General features: G+C 39.8%; 1 protein-coding gene across 12 annotated transcripts in view; it reads left to right on the forward strand.

Moving 5' to 3' along the window:
• Positions 1-16767, forward strand: part of NRCAM (neuronal cell adhesion molecule) — a 241568-nt gene that overhangs the window by 94455 nt on the left and 130346 nt on the right. The gene's annotated exons all lie outside the window — the stretch shown is intronic.

Genomic DNA, 16767 nt, shown 5'->3' on the forward strand with positions numbered 1-16767 from the left:
AAATCTGTTAAAAAAGGAAGGCAGCAGTGTATTCTGACTTCTGTTGAAGAAGTTACTCAGTATTAAACTATGATGTTTATAGAAACTGAAGATTTGCAGGATGTGCGTATTATCAAAAAAACTTTTCCTCTTACCCCATTTGTTTTTGTGATGGTGCCATCATGGTTTCTTTGGTCCCATGGTTTAGGTCATGAGAGTAAAAAGTCTGTTTTGAAGACAGCTTTGATTTTGCTTTCTGTTCTTTTTGCATCTGCACTTCATAGATCTTTTGACACTGGAATAGAGATAGCCTTCCTAGAATTGAACAGTTTCTGAATAGTCATTTGTGTATTCATATATGACTCTTATAAAAGAAAAATCTTATTTTGAGATCTTGAATACAGTACTGTGCACTGTCTGTTGGAACAGACCCTATTTATCTTGTGTAATTCATAAGAGTGGGTGGCTGCATGGTGGTTTATCTCTTATAGAGATGTGTTTCAGAGGTTTTCCCTACTTGAAAAAATGCATAGTAGATTTAAGAAGAGAAAAGAAGGAGCTGCATAACAAAAACCTTTAATTTCTTGAACCAACTCGTGTTGCTGCTCTTTCACTGAGGGCTAGCTACTGTGCTTTTAACTACTGTGGGGTAACTAGCAGGCAATTACTGTATACCAACACATGTTTAGTAAATCCCAAACCCCTTCTATGTTGTTGTAGCTAACTGCCTTCCCAACATTCAAATCAGACACAGGTACCTGCTTCCCAGCAATAAAGTAGCCTTACCTCTACTTTTGGCGCTCTGATATTTTCTGTAGTTTGAAAACTTATGTATTAATGCCCAGGTACAAGTGCATAGACAGTTTAAGTGCAGGTGGAAGACAATTGATGCATTAGTCACTTTCAGTAAAGAATAATATTGACTTAAATTTTTTAAGTTGTGACTTAAAACAGGTTGTGGAATGCCACAGACCCAAAGACAGAGATGAATACACAATTATGTGATTTGATTGATGAAAACAAAGCTTCAAATAACCTGTAACATACTGATACATATAACCTTAGTAATAGACCTCAATGAAGAGAACTTTGGGCATTGATAAGTAGACAGGAGAGATGGGGAACTGCTCTACTGCAAATGCATGACAGCTTTGTTCCAGAGGCTGGTACACTACTCGACCCAGAAAGGTCCATCATAGACTGTACAAGAGAATGGACTGTAACCTGGGGGGCAATTATTTGGGCCTGGGGGACACATAGGGAGTTTTGTTGAGTTGTTGCAGGTGGGGTCAACACCCCACCCCAGGCAACAATTCATCAAAACACCCTATGTGGGATGGGGTTGCAGGTGGGACCAGTGTTTTGGAGCGGGATGGATGGGTGAGGCTGGGATCACGGGGTAGGGTTGTGGAGCAGTGACAGTGTGGGCCCAGGCCCTGGGGCAGAGCCGCAATCGACTGCCCACAAGTCCCTGCCCTGTAGAAGGGTGTGGAGGGGCATGTGTATGTGTATGTTGGGAGGGGAGCTGCTTGGGTGCTGTTGCACTTAGAAAGTGGGTTTTTAAAGCTAGTACCCCAAGAATTGACACAATACCCAGTTGATCAATAGCAGAAAGGCTTTAATAACAATACCACAGCAAACTTATAAAACCAAATGACAGAAAAAGACTCCTTCCCAAAATAAAATGAGCTACTCCACAAAGTCCTAGTACATATTTAGCAGCAATAGTGTTCCCTCTTCAGTGCCAGCGAAGGAAGCTGGTCCAATCTTAGCATGAAGTTTGTCTACTCTTGTATCAGTAAGGTATTATATTTTCCCTGTGGCCTGAGCATGACTGTACAAAGGAAGTCATGAGTACAAGTGAGCTTTTAAGAAAACTTTCTGGTACTTTGAAAACATTTCAGATCTCTACATGATTTTTTTTGGCAGTTTGGCAAAAACAATTATCATTAGAGGGAATAACTGCAGTCATAAAATAGTTTGATAAAGTCTATTACAGTTACACACTTAAACCCATACAACCACATTTCCCCTGTCTTTAGTTATCTTCTGCATTCCAGATGTAATATAAATAGAACCAAAAAACCAGAATGAGGTGCTCTGTAACAGAAGGTCTGTGTTCATTCTTCAGATGAAAGGTTGTTCAAGGTAAGCTTCTAATTCATGAAAGTGCTCCCTGTAGATGATTTTGTTCTAATTTTAGAATAAGAATTGGATTCAGACTCTGTTCCTTCTGTGAATAAACTAAGATCATTTTATTTAAAGTATCTCCATTTTCTAAGGTAAATAGAAAAAAAACGAAGAAAAGATTAAAGATGTCATACTGCCACATAAACCTGACCCAACAAAGCACATAAGAATGTGCTTAATTTCACAGGTATCTTATACTTGGGTCCTGCTTCAGGAGAACATTCATGAAAACGTTTTTACACGTATTATGATTAAACAGAGGCTTAAATTCCAGGAGTGAGTGGAGCTAAAGAATCTGCAGAACACCGTAGTGTTAAGCATATTTACATGCTTCTTGAATACGAGTGGACATAAGCAAATGATTAAATGCTTTCTGAACAGGACCATTAAGCATGTAGTTAACTTTTAAATCAATGAGAATTAAACACATACTTAAGGACAGATTCAGCTGTATGCATTTGCTGAATCATGGCCACAATATCAAGCAGTACCTTGATTTGTAAAGGCACTAAATAAACTAAGATTAATTTGTACAGTACCTTAATACATTCATCCTGGAAAGCCCAGTATATCCTGGCTTCTTCCCGTTCTTCTGGTGTCTATGAGCCTTTCCTCTGCTGCTTGACCTACAAGTCTGTCTGTAGCCCTGATTGGTGAAATTCTGCATGAAACCTTGACCTGCATTGAAGTAATTGATTTTGGGGTTTTGCTCTTAAGTGGGGAGGCTGGAGTCGTGATTTCACCACTGGTGCTTAGTATGAAGGTAATGAGGCATAGTACACAGTTCCTGATGTCATAATTTTAATACCACTGCTTTGCTTAAAGGAGTAATCATGGTAAACAAAGATATAGTGGAGAGAGAGACGAGGAACAAAATGGGAGCAGGAAAGAAAATATTTTGAGATATGTAAAACACAGGATGGACTATAAAATATAAACAGTCTATAATGGAGGAAGTTTTAAAATATAGGAGCAGCATATATGAACAAAGGTTAATGTGGCAGAGGAACATTCCACAGTATTTTCTCGTTCTTTATATTTTAAAGGATGGTGGACAAGCTTGATACAGAATTTGAAATGCATGTTTATTGTACGATCAAATGGATTAAAGAAATATTCAGTTTAGGTTTTTCAGACACTATTTTTTTTAAATATAATGCATTAATCCCTCTTTAAAAAGCAGGAACCTTAATAGAGATTCATTATTGCCATTTTCTTCATTTCATTTTCTCATTTCCCAGTTTATTATACTTTCTTTAACTTACGAATGGCAGATATTGATATTGCTGAAACTGCTGCAAGCTTGAATGAATTCTTTGCCTCATGAAAGAAGCAGGAGATTGTATAGGAGCCATAGGGTTAATTTTGCCTTCAGGGGAAAGATTGGAGTAAAATATTTTATAGTTATCCTTGAAATATAGGAAGAAAAAAGGATAATTAGATGATAAGCATCTAGGCCCAGGTGGATTGCATCCTAGAATTCCAATGAAGTACCATATTAAAAAACCAATCACTACAAAAGGTAGGATTATTTTAACCTGGTATTTCAGCCTAGGGAAAAACAGGCATCTGAATATAATCTTTTTTGTCAAAAACAGTCTTGACCAGACATGTACTCAAAGGACCTATTGCTCCCTGAGGCACAGATTTTGATGCAGCATTAAACCAAACCTCTCTCTCTTCCAGCTGCCAGGCACAAGGCTATGTTTCCCTTGCTCTTTCCATCCTATTTCAGAGTTCATAGTGGGTCTTGGATCATTTTACAGGCTAGTCCTAGATGCATATGAAAGCACCCCAGTATTGGGAGGTTGATACATACCCAGATATTGTGGATAACATTGCCAGAGTTTATTAATCTCCATTTTATGGCCTATGTAAGCATTGAGGAAAAAAATGCAATGAAATATAGTACCAAAAGAAACTATGGATTGTACCTACATTATACACTTGATAAGGAATCTCTGTAAATAAATCTGAGTCTGTGTTGTGGAACCTTTAGAAACACTGGATTTGACAGAGTTTTCTACGTACATATGAGCTCATGCTTCCAGTTCCTTCAGTTCAGAGAGTGCTGAAGTGATAAACAAAGAAGAAGCAGTGAAGAGAATTAATCCGGATTTCAGAAAAGCTTTTGAAACTATAGCACAAAAGATCAGCTTATAAAGTCAGTTAGAAAAGGACCACTGGAATGGATTATATAACAGGATACAAGGGACAAAAGATAGCAGCTCAAGGTAGAGAAAAATAAATTGGTTTCTGGAAGTATCTGTTTTTTAGTATTAAGTATAGAAATGGGGTAAAAGAAGATACAGTTTCTCAAACTACTACATTTCTTTCATGGATGTGTAGAGGAGTTAACAAAAATAAATGGAAAGATCTACTAAATTCAGATTATCTGGAAAGATTTATGATACTGAATTTCATTAAACAGTGTAAAATATGTTGACTAATGGAGGTAAGGACCATAAATACTGTACACTTTTAGTATTTTGAGGGTCCCATCTCTCATTCAAAGCTGACCTTGTTTTGCGTAAAACATAGCTAAATCTTTAACAGCACAATCATTTAAAAAACAACTTGTTGTGTGGTATGGTATATATAACCATCTAGGAAGGATAATACAACACCACAAAATTAATTGTGCATTCCGTATTTCAAACAAACTGTATGTTAAAATGCTTTAAGACTACAAAAGTTAGTTATACATTATGACTTACTGAGCATAGGTTGGCTTAAAAGACTGGTATTTTTGTGAAAGAAAACATTTTTATATTCTTTTTCAAAAAGTTTATGCTCACAGAATTGACTAGGTGACAATGTGTTTAGAATTCAAACTTAAGACCATGATGCACTACTAATCACTGTGACTGCCACATCCTTCTAAGTCCTGGCATGATGTTTCACAGTGGCTGTAATATTGCCAGAGCTGCTTATCCCCACCATGGTTTCCTCATGATCTAGAGCTCAACTTCTGGCCCATGAGCCAACTGTAGCCTGTGGAGTCATCACACATGGTCCACAGGGCTCCCCAGGGGGTGGGACATTCAGAGGTGGGAGAGTGGTGGCCATTAATATGATTACCCTCCTGCCAACTTCTGAAACCCCAAGCCATGCATTACCAGTCACATCCAGGCCAGGCCCCCTCCCCCACATCTAAATTGGGACTGGTCCAAGCCTCCTCCCCCTGACCCCAGGCCAGGTTGGATCCAGGGTCAGGGTAAAGGTTAGGGTTTGACGAGCCCATTTTGGAGGTGGGCTATGACCTTTACCTTGCAGGACCAAGCCATTCCCCCTTTCTCCACACCCCTTCCCTTCACAGGGCTCAGTTGGGGCTAGGCTATACCCCCTTCCCCTTTTGGGGGCTGGTGTGGGGGTGGGAGTACACCCCTTCCTTTTCCCCAACCCCCATGGGGCCATACCATGCCCCCTTTTCCCAGTGGAGCTGGGCCCCATACCCCCCATCCCCCTGGCCCATTGGCCAAGTCACATCCCCTTTCTCCTGCAGAGCCAAGCTGTGGGCCCCTTCCCCCAAAGGGCCAGGCCATTCCCCTTTTACTCTGGGCCTGGTTCCAGGTGGGCTGCCCCTCATCACTCTCTATATGGCTGGATGATGCCCACCATGCTGGCCCCAGTGCCGGATTGAGACCACTGGCAGTGCCAGATCTGGCCCCCACAGATGGACAGGGCACCCCCCATCCAGCCTGCTGGGAAAAAAGATTGAGCACCACTGATCGAGAATATTTTCAAGGAAGCATAGAGGAATGGGTACCAAATGGTTCTAGGGTCAGGGAGTCATGTTTTTGACCTTCTGCTACTCTTAGCCACCCACAGATGCATTCTGACCATCTCAGCTCTGTAGGGACTAGCTCATGATGGAACCTTCCTTTAAAATAATGACAAAGCTCATTGTACGGAATATAGGACCTCTCATCATGGTATAGTTTGTACTGTAAAACCCTTTTTACACATTTTATAGTTAATATGTCAATGTTCCCTTTTAGTCGTCTTTACCCCATTTTTTTCAGAGGAAAGTGGGGTCTGTGCATTTGCTTTACCTTCTTACCAATCTATTTCTTCTTTTTCATGCTAATCACAATATTTCCTGCCCTTATAATACCTTGCAGAGAATTGTGGCCTACTTGATATTCAAGATCTCCATTTCTTCTTTCCTGTCTTTTCCTTCTCACCTACAAGATGTTTAGAGTGTTTCTGGGCATGTTCACATTGCCACCAATCATGGTAGAGAGCACTATATTAAAGCACAGCAGCACCCTGCATGTCATAGCCCCCCCCATAATGTACCATATTTATTCAAATATAAGACAACTCCGAATATAAGATGGCCCCCCTATAATTCGATTCTATATATGGAAAATGTATAAATTTGTTACAATTTCTCAGTATAGAATCTAATTATTGGAGGTTTGCCTTGAATTTTTTCCCTTCTCACTGCTACAGAAGGGAAAATAAATATGGGGGGAGGGTCAAGTAGCCCTCTTGTCCTTTGCCCTGCCTTAACTTCTTCCTTGCACAGCCCTTTCTCCTCCTCCCACCTTAATGTCAGACCATGCTTGTTCTGAGTATGTGGAAGTGAGGGGCAAATTGAAAACATAGACCTTGAAATAAACATATCTTTACTAATTTGCATATATGAAAATTATTACAGCTTTTCATAGACTTCATTCATCTTGAACTGATTCATTTTATCTTTTTGAAACTGCTGTAAATTTTCACAGAAGTACTCCTTAAACACACTTTTAAGCAGCACATTTGTACCTACTTATGTATAGTATAAACTATGCATGATATTATTCCAAAGCCAAAAAGGCACAGGCTCAATTACCATAGAAATTATTGTGCTGGGTCCCAGCAGAATCGGAAGCTTTTCAAGCTATGGTGACCCCATAGCATAACACTGCTCTGTGTGTGTGTGTGTGTGTGTGTGTGTACTCTAGATTACCACCCCCCCCCCCCCGATCCATGTGCTAATTAGCTCCCACTCATGACTGGACCTGGGTGTTCTCATGTGTCCTGGGATCCTCCAAGAATTGATATGCAGATGAGGCATAAGGCAACCTGGTCTAGCTTCACCTCCTGGAGGCTGGGGCCAGATTAATAATGTGCAACAGGTTGAGAGAGGGCTGACAAAGAGATTCTGGGTGAACTGGGGCTCTGTTTGATGATATTTGCCAGACATTTAAGGCTAGTCAAGAAACAAGAATCCTTGGAAATGTGAAAGTAAGGTGCAGCTCATCTGTTAGAGTGAGGAGGAAGTCAAAATGTATTCAATATACTAGCTCGCTATGAGTGGAAAAAAGAATCACTGAGTGGGACTGCACGCAATGGTCACTACCCTACATCATATTCAGATAGGCTGCACTAGCCCACCCTGAAATTTGGAACTTAATTCAGAACTGATTTGGCCCTGGAAATAAAATATCATTTAAAAAAAGTGGTAGTTTCCCATCAGTACGTTTGCCCAATATGTGCCATGCGTGTTGTAGTCATGTTCAGTGTTGGCTGCATTTAATCAACTTCATAATTGGCTTCCATTACTCAGCACATGCTGCTTTTAGCAGAAGTTTAATGATAGACAATGTATTTAATGAGGTTTCCTTGTATACAAATGTAAAATGAGGGGCTCTTTTCCCCAATGTTTATTGAGGGGAAATACCTCATTTTGTATTTGAGTTAATACAGTAATTTAACTGCTGTTTGTCACACGGTTAGTGTGCCTAACACTACGCATAATTACATCTGGTCTGAGAGCCTCTTGGCATATACCCAGTGCCACTTTAATGGCAGCTACATTTTTTTTGGCATTGGGCATACACAGAGTAGAAACGGAGTGGAGCATTCTTTATAGCACAGTACAGAGGCAATGTAGACATGAGTTTGTATCTTTCCTTCATTCTAGTCAGCAGGTTCCTTTGTCTCAGTTCAGCTATGTCCCAATTCAGCAAGCCTTCCCCATTTTTCCCTGGAGAAATTTGCCTGTGTTTGTCCTGGAACACAAATATCCTGGGATACACATGTACACAGAACGCCCTTCTAGCCTGGGTTTAGTGAGCAGCTGAATGCACAGTCACTTTTCTACTATTGATTCAGTAATGTAACCCTGAAACAACTGTTCAGACATGTTTTGCAATGTCCCAAGATAAACTGTTAGTACTACTTATTCTGTGAACCTCTTTTTAGGATTTATCCTGGGACAACACACATGGAAATGGTTTGTTCTAGGATAAACACAGGATCTGTTTGTAGCCTGTCTACTTTTTTGGACTAAGACACTGACACCAGGGGAGGGGAACTGTCCACTGTCCTCAATGAATTGTCAAGCCATAGAAAATATTTGGCTGGGAAAAAGATATCCTTATATTAATTCAACCAAGTTCTTGTGAAATAGGTACTGCAGTAATTAAAGGGAAAAAATTAAAGGTCAGGGATTGTGATTTAAGGAAGTAACTAGACAAAATAGCTGTACACTGAGAATGATTTGAATTTACCAAAGTAATACAAAGAGAAAAATATATAACATTCCAGGAAGAAACTGGTAACACTATATGGAGTAAAAAAAATCATAAAGTATAACTTCATTTATAGTACCTTGAAAATCAGAACACAAGTTGTTTGGTTTCTATTCCTCATGAGCCTCATAAAGCTGATCTACAGCTGAAAATTTTACTAGCAATTTACTAGGTAGTTACATTTGTAGGAAGTACTTCAAAGGAAGTAGGGACTAATAGTAGTAAAAATGGATATTTGGCTGGTAAGAATGAACACTGTTGAGCCAATGGAAAAGGGAGAGAGATGTTGCTAGTATAGCATAAACTGTATGGATGTTTTTATTAATATCCTAGTCCAGGCATCCTTTCTTACTCTTTTGTATGGTTATGTAGGCAAGTTTCTCCAGTTCTGAAGTAGATCTCAGCCTTCATTGTTACAGGTGAGACTGAAGGCCTCTAAATCTGGACCAGTGTAATGCAAGATGAAGCTCAGTTGTCTCAGTTCATTTCTTTCAAGCTCTTGGACAAATACCCCTGTGTTTTGAACATAGGAATAGAATTATGTACATCAAGCAAGCTATTTGTCTGAATTAGTGTGTCTGCTAGAGACAGCATCTGTTGCCTTGCATGGTTTCTACATAGCCCATAGGACACACATACTTTTTCCAGTTTATGAAAACTAAATGGATTTAATTGAGTGTGATATATATTTTAGTATTTTCCTAGACTCAGCACAACTCTTTGAGTCTTTATAGGACCACCATACCATATTTAACAGCAAAGCTGGAAGAGTAGGAGGTATAGCAATTAGAGTATTTTGCATTGTAGTATTTTGTTTTCTTTAACATTTTTACCACTGTTGGTAAAATGTTTTCCAGCTTTCTCATTATCACAGAGACAGGGTGTCATTATACAGAAATGTTTTGAATTTGGATTAGTTGAATTACTCATGATTTGGAATATTGTATAGGTCCTTCCATAGGTTCCCAGTAGGGGACAATAAAAATTGTTTATAGCACCATTATGTATTGCACATATGGCACAATATACTTATACAAGTACACTGGGATGTGTTTTTCTCATTCATATATGTGTATAACTTCTGAAATTAAAATTAGAGTTTTCTGTTCCAAATGGAGACTTTATCCTTAAATAGTTCAGGTTTCACTGGAAATATGTCTTACATATTCATTTATGTTATATGTAATAAGGCACTTATTTGGTATGAATATGTCCTTATTGAAGGGACGTCAGAATGCAGCAGTATGATTCCACAAGTTGATTCAGCAAGGTGTTGACATTTGTCCAACTGTAGGCATGCAAGTAATCCCATTTACTTCAGTAGGAATACTCGTATAACTAATAACTTGTGGTACTTTGGGCCTTAATGATCAGTTATTATTGAAACACTGTTGTCTTTTAAAGTGTATTTTGTTAATTGCAATGAGAGGTATATCACTTTAGTGGAATTAATGAGATGAGCAATAGAATGGTAAAAAAAAATATCACTAACACTTCGGATTTTTATCAGTTACATAATTCTGGATTCAATTCATTCACAAAAACTATTGCTAGAAATCACCCTGGTGATGTCAAAAATGGAAGGGGAGTGTAAAGAAAGCTACTAAATACATATTTTTTTGTTAATTCAGTGCACAATTGGATCTTGCTTACCTCCCTCATATAGTTCCCAGAAGTATGAAGCACAGATGCTATTCACAAAACCTTCACAGTATGTGCTACTATCAGCTTTTTAACTTAAGGCCTTGTAAAATGAGTGTACTCACTACAAAAATATGCTTTGTGTAGTCAGATGAAGATTAATCGCACACATTTACAAAGACTGATTTAAGCATTTTGTTGGTGAGTAATTTCTGACTAAGTCATGAATTTGTGGCTGATATAAAACTGACTGGCATCTATGTTTAAAACTGCAAGGAAAGTAGATCAACAGCCTCAGAGTCAAAGCTTGCCCCTGCAGGAATTTGATGCTTGCCCACAGCTTCCTCAGAATTAAAGTTATTAAAAGTATAGAGTCTGATTCTTTTAATTGCTATTTGTGTGAAATCATCTTAAATCATGCATGTAGCTTCAGTGAAGTAAATGAGATAGTCACATAAATAAATAATGTTGTGGAGAAGGACTGGGATCCAATACACTTTGTGGACTAGCTACAAACAGCCAAAATCATTTTAAAGGCCTACCACAAAAAGTTCTATTATACTGATTGAAACAGTCATCACTGTCCTTTCTGTTATTGTTTCCCTTGCATTAATGCATGGATAGATAATGCATTTTGAAACTGAAATAGATTCACTTATTCATTTAAAGCATTATCTTTTTAGGAGTTGGCAAGAGATTTTATACAATATACTAGCTAATTGCCCATCACAAATGACGGAGCACTGCTACCCATCGCCCCACGCTGCCACTGTCTCCCAGGAGCAGGGGGCGAGATCCTTGCCCTGCTGGCCTCTTCATCCCACTTGCCCAGCACCTCGTGCTGCCACCGCCTGCAGCGAGCAGGGCAGGGAGCTGGCTTTGCACCCCTGCTCTGGCCACTCCGTTGCCGCCTCCTGTCTGGAACACTCTTGGAGCACTCTAATTGGTTGTTTCAGACAACCAATGAGAGCGCAAATAAAGCGTTACGGACAGACAGACTGACAGACTAAGGCTTTTATAATATTAGAATATTGGTACAAAAAGTAGTCCATAAAAAGCTTTGATGGCAATGCGTCAAAATAAATAAATGTATAGTTGTTTTTAATAAGTATTGTACTTTCAGAAGTTTGAAGAACAGCAATTACATTGTCAAAAAAAAGGGAGGAAATGGACTAAATTTTGAGTACTCTATGGAGCCTCATTTACTTTCACGGGATGGCAAAAGTTTTATTGGCCCCAATATAATGGAGGTATATACCTAGATCTTGGAATTGCAGTGCAGCATTATTGCATAACTTCCCTGTATTATAATCAATAGACAGAAGCAATGACTCAAATCAATGAACAGGTGCAAAGTAGCTAACCAGAAGTATGAATCAGGGGAAAATTGCAAATGCTCTTATGGGAGAGTCTAGGAATATGTAAAGAGAGTCCAAATTTAACTAGACATGGTGGTGGGAGGAGTAAATAATGGCAAATGGAGTGCAACCAGCTCAAAACAGGGTTATTATCATACTCAAAGGTAATGTAAGGGTGGCCATGAACAACAAAAAATAGGTTGTAAATTGACATGGGCTGACCTGTTTCAAAGTGTCTCCATATACTGGGTCCTTTTGCAGCAAAGCAAACATTCATACAGCCGTTAGGCTCTCTCTGCTGTTCAGCAGATACCACTTTTTAAAATAAATACTGTGGTCCCAACACCAGGCAACACCTGACACCTAACATTCAAAGTACTTAAGAAAAGATACGGCATTGGCAAGTGAGTTTGGTAGGTTGAAGCAGAATCATGCACACAGAGAAACTAACACTGTAAGAGTAATGTAAGGCATGTGCATTTGTACCTTGGCAGATGTCTGTATTTATCCCTGTAGTTATGTGTGGTGAACTTGCTTTGGTTGCCCCTTCAATACAGTAGCTGCCTTTGACTTCTTCTGTATGAGACAGTAGTTATCCTGTGGGTATCTGTAAGATGCAGCATGTAGCAGACCATGGGTGGTCACACTATTGTATCCTGCTCTCAACTTATACCCATTATACTGATAGCATAATTTTGCATATATTTCACAGCACAATTTACCAGTGGATTAGAACATCACTCCATCTCTTTTTAGTTTCTGTGGATTCAGTATGCATCTGCTCTACACAATTGGACCCAGCAATAGTTGGTGCTTCCTTCAACAGTTAACTTGACCAGGCAGTTTTCCCTCTCTAATTTTGAGAAAAACTGGGTGAGGTGCAGTGAATTGCAGTGTTGTCTTTGATTTTAACAAGGCCAGAACTTTGCTCATTTTCTTTATCTTTGTTGTATTAAAACATCAGAATGACTGTTTGGGTATGAAATTAAAACAGATGGAATAAACACCTGGTGGTTCGTTCTTGTTTATTTTTAATTTTCACTGTGTTCCTTTAATCTATAAAGATCCAGAGTGAAGAAGATAACAGCAAAGATACCTTCATTCATTCAAACTCAGTTAAGTTGAAGTGAGAATAACTGTGATGAGATAGATAAGTATCTCTCCAGTAAAGATAATTTACCTGTTTTTGAGTGCTCTGCTGGATGATATGCATCTTAGATACCATACTTTTTCTCATATGCTAATATTAGAAAGTAACTGTCACAACTCACATATTATGGTGTGGTAACTGTGTCCTTTTTAATGGTGACTTTTTAACTTAGAGTAGTTTCCATAACTGGTTAACTGAGTATCAAGGCTTGGGACAGAAGTCGTACACAAACTGGTATAAGTGATTGATTGGAAACTGGTTCATATAACACAACAGAAGTTCAGTGCAAATAAAGTGCTTTTAAAATGGCTGAAACCAGTTTAAGATAACCTGGAGGGATGTAGTATCAGACTTAACTGATTTAGGTTAAATTGGTTTATTGAATTTCTGTCCCAAATCCCCTTCATATTCAAGTTAACTCAATCCCCCAGCATCCCAGGATGCTTTGCACCTCCCCTCGTAGCGTGAGTGGGCTAGCTTTGGCCCAAGCTGTCTGTTCCAGCTGAGCAGGGAGGCATTCTCTAGAGCACCCCATCTTCTGGCCTGAGCCACTGCAGGCATGTGGCTGCATTTTCAGAATCAAAAGTGAATTGTCTGTTCACTTGCTTATCAGTTCAACCTGTGCAGCTTAGATTAACCTGTGAAGATTGAAAGGCTTCAGCCTCAGGCTTTCCAGCCGTCTTTACTTAGCCCAAAAGAGTACAGGCCCATAGTAGTTATTCAGGGAGCCAGAACTAGTTGAGGATCCCATCTAGCATATCTGAGCCTGAGGAAGGAAACTCAAAATCTATCTTGTCACAAAGCTACTAGGCCAGAAGACCAGCCTCAGTATAAATAGATAGCTGATGAAAAGGCTTAGTAAGTTGCTGTTAAGAGTACCTGAGAGAGTGACTCTGGGGCTGGACTAGTATTATAAGACAAGGAAGCATTATTTTGTTGTATTATTTACTGTTTTTACCCTCAGCTGGGGTAAAGTTGGAATATAAAACAGAGTAGATGATTTCATACTAAAATATCACTAACTAGTTGCCAGAGGCTGCAAATTCTGTTTCCTTGATGAATAACACTAAATCTCTATTATTGTGAAATTCCCTGATTGAGCTCTGAGTTATAAAATAGTGACACAGTAAAGGGCTGCTGACATTGCAGCTCTCCCTCTCCCTTCCCCCCTCAACAATGGGAACCCAAAAAGGATGAGGGCCAAGGCTCAGCAAAGGCATCACCATGGCTACACAACCTGGAGGGGAAAAGGGCCCAGCCAGCCTGCAGCCCTTACAGGCTAGGGACAGACATTACACATAAACTGGCTTAAGTGATCAGCAACTGGTTTAAACTTGTAACAGAAGTTACAAGTTTTCAGTGTGCATAAACCAGTTTGAAAATGGCTGAAACTGGTTTGAGATAAACCTGGTTGAATGTAATATCAGACTTAACTGATTTGGCTCAAATTGGTTTATGCAATATCTGTTCCTTACTCCTGGCTGGTTTAAGATAAACCAGAGACCCCCAGCATCCCAACATACTTTCTGGGCTGGGCGGTGAAGGGGAGGCTCTCTGCTCCACAGCAGAGCTGGCCCCTCCCCCCTGCTCCCTGGCTGCAGCTCCAGAGACTGAGGGCTGTTCTCCTCCCTCTGTTGAGCAGGAGCTCTCCCCTCCCCTCTGCCTTGTGGAGACAGGTCTGTGTATTAGCTAGCAGACTACATGCTGGCTACAGTCTCTGCTGAATCATCAGGTAGCTGGTAATGTCCCTCTGTTGTTTTCTTAATGGGGTGATAAACACTGTTATCAATTCCCTACTGGGCTGATCAAAGCATCTTGCCAGGGCCTGGCCATGCCTCCCCTCAGCTCAGCGCTGTGGAAGGACAGGAGGGCTGCTGTAGCGCCCCCCACCTTCTAACCTGAGCCACTGCAGGCATGTGCCTGCATTTCTGGGATTTCTGTCCAGTTACAAAATTGATTTAGCTTAGCCAGGTTAGACTAACCTGCAAAGATTGAATCAATTCAGGCTCAGGCTTTTTGAATGTTTGTCCCTAGCCAAAAAGCCTACCAGAGGCCCAGGGATAGACACTACTGAAGGGCAAAGTGAAAGGGTGTCCTTTGCCCTTCACCAGTATCTGAGGTGGGGATAGAGTGGTCTCTTGTTTTTGTTTTTTAATACTTTTAAATTGAAGGTGCTTGTTTGATGGGATGGAGAGGATAGGGTGGGTTCTGGGGATTGCCATGGCCCCTCTATGAGAGTGAGGTATACTTTTGGGAGGGATGTTGGAGAAGCGGAAAGGGACTCCCCCGGATGAGAGGCAGGGGACTTGGAGATGGGGAGGAAATGTGAGAAGAAAATTTGTCTTTTTAATGGAGGAAGTGAATGGAGGTTGGAAAGGTTGAGAAACGAGGCTGGGTTGGATCGTAGGAGGACTGTCTTTTTGGTGAGAGGCAAGGGAGAGGTGTGGGAGGGCTGGAACAGACATGTTTAAATTTGGAGATATTGTTTGGGGAGTTTGTTTTTTTTTATATGGTGTCTTGTTTTAATCTTTTTATAAGTTATTTTGTATTTTACTGTAAACTGCCTTGAGCCATTTTTGGGGAGTGGGGCATATAAATGTAATAAGCAGATAAAGCAGGAGCATCCCTAGTAAAATAGAAAGTATCTAAGGGACCCTACCTTAGTCTGGCCTTTATTAAATTATCAGTCTACAGAAGAATCATGGAATTCAAAGCATAAGCATTTAAATAATGTGTACTGAGGAATGTATAATCTAGGTTTTACTGAACAGTTTGGGAATTCATGAGCTATTATGGATTTTTTTTTCAAAGTAACCAGATGAATATACTATAACTGCTCAATAATGTCATCAGTCTGGCATCAAGAACCCTGTTTTGCAGTAGCTAAGTGTCTTTTTACATTTGACATGGTCCAGTAATGTTGCAGAGCTTTGCTGCCTCGCTAGAGAGTAAATTACTGACTATCAGCAGTTTCTAAAGCCTTTTAATAGTGCTGAAAGAACAGATAATGATAGTGTGCAGTGCTGGAATGACAAAACAAAGAATGGATATTAAAGTGTTGATGCCATCTAGTTTCCAAAATAATTACAATTCATGTGGTTTTATTGGCTTTTAGAAGTTTGGCATATAATTCTTTATTGTTCAGCTTCTATAAAGTGTTATTCAGGAAACACATTTCAGCATGAAATGTGTCAAATGTCTGAACCACAAAAACTGAAAACACACATTTCTCTGAATACTGTCATCCAGTCATCTGTCAGTACTTTCATTAGGTTTTGAAATGCCACCAAAAGGCTCTGAGTTAAACAGCACAAATATTTTGAAAGAGAAAATACTCTTCTGGTTTTAAAGCCTCTACCTGAAAGATGTTGTTTCTTTTTAAGTTTTCAAAATACTTACAAATGTAACTAATTGTTACCTGTTATAGTGGCAAAATGAATACAAGAACTAAGTATTCTGTTTAGAAAACTATAATAATGATAAACACAAATCTTTGAGGTGAAATGATTACATTTCTGTCACTATGCACTTGTTTTAAACCAGTGTATACTTCAAGCAGGAGTCGTAAACCTACGCTCCATCGAGGCTGGATCTGGTCTACAAAAGTCTGATGCGGCCTTGCAGTAGCCAGAAATGGGGGCAGCTTGGTCCTCTTGTCAGATTCATTCTCCTTCCCCTGCCCTCAGAAAGAAGAAGGAAGGAAGCACTGGGGGGTGCAAGAGGGTCTTTACACCCAATGGATGATGCTTTAACCTGCTGGCTGCTGGTCATGCTGACAATTCCCCCTGCAACAGCAGCAGCATCTTCCAAGGGGATGGAGGGGGGATGGGCAAAAGTCTGAGGCTTACTAGTTATACCACTTTAAATGCCTATAGTGGTGCTGAGTTGCAAGTAGAAGCCTGCCATTGGGAAAAGGTTGCTG

The sequence above is a fragment of the Alligator mississippiensis genome, chromosome 4, assembly GCF_030867095.1.
Source record: "Alligator mississippiensis isolate rAllMis1 chromosome 4, rAllMis1, whole genome shotgun sequence".
Taxonomy (NCBI): Eukaryota; Metazoa; Chordata; order Crocodylia; family Alligatoridae; genus Alligator; species Alligator mississippiensis.